A 1,379-nucleotide genomic window follows, 5' to 3' on the forward strand; every position below is an offset into this window, starting at 1 on the left:
TCCCTCTTTGGGGTCTTTGAATATGCTGTTTCCCTGCCTGGAAGGCTCTCCCTTCAGGCGAATTGAGGTCTCAGTTCAAAAGTCACCTCCTAGGAACCTTTCTGTGATCAGTCAACCCATTTGACCTAACTCCCAGTTCCTATCTATTAGGAATTCTAATAGAATGTCACCATATTAATTCTGCTGCAATCGGGGTAATTTGGGGGCATTTATTTGCATTTAGCCTCTGCTGACTGGAATATATGAAGGCAGGGATCTTGTCTCTCTGGTTCATTGCTGTATCCTCAACACTGAAGTGTCTGACACATCCAGTAAATACTTGTTGAATGACTGAAAGTGTACTCTAAGAAGTCCAGGGGTAAAGAAACCTTTTAAATCTGGTATTAAAAAAAATTAGTAATACCCTACATGTTTGGGGGAAAATATTTCAGGAAATGCTGATAAAGGTATTTTTTTCATATTGCAGAGTAATGTAATGAACATAACAGAAGTTTATTATTCAGGCAGATGTGTGCTCAAATCTTGGTTCTGCCACTCACAACTGTGTGATCTTTGGTGAGTTAACTTCTCTGAGTTTCAGTTTGGGGGCATCTCACTGTTTAAATGGAAGTAACAGTAAAAGACTTTGGAGGTGGTTGCATTTAACTAGATAAAGTAACATACTTACTTATTATAGTATATGTCAAAAAGTAACACTCAATGAATGTTAGTTTTCTTCCTTCCCCCATTATCATAATTATGATTATGATAATGGCACTTAAAGTTGCTATTCAATGGTTTACTTGTTGAGGTATACTTGAGTCATTTCCAGATTCATTCATCTAGCCTTTTCCATCCTTTGTATAATTTTCCTAGTGTAGATTTCCAGAAGTAGGATTACGGAGTAAAATGGTATGATTATGTAGTTTCCTGATGCATGTTGCCAGATTTTATTTTAAAGGAATGATATTTATTCATAGTGTGAACAGCCAGTAACCATGCATCCATTTGGTACTCTTTAAGCCTGACATATTGTAATTTCTCCCGCCTCCCCTCAATTTTAGCTACTATAATAGGCAAAAAATGGCCATTCAGTTTTAAAAATTTTGTACGCCTTTGCTCATTAAGAAAGCGTAGACATTTTCCCATATGTTTGCCTTCTAATAGTATTTATTCTCATCTGTTTGTGCCTTCGTTCATTTTTCTCTTGTGCAAGCATACTCCTGTCACGGCTATAAGGACATGGCTAGTGTCACTCACCCCTGCTCTCATGTGTTCTGCAGAGCAGGGGTGGATGAGAGTTGGTGCTGTTGTTCACTCCCTTTGGAAATTTGGGAGTTCCTCCTCTCTTGGGTTGCTGCCTGCTGTCTTTTTTCCTAGATTCCTTTCCTTTCGGCCCT

This window comes from Canis lupus, chromosome X (assembly GCF_048164855.1).
Source record: "Canis lupus baileyi chromosome X, mCanLup2.hap1, whole genome shotgun sequence".
Taxonomy (NCBI): Eukaryota; Metazoa; Chordata; class Mammalia; order Carnivora; family Canidae; genus Canis; species Canis lupus.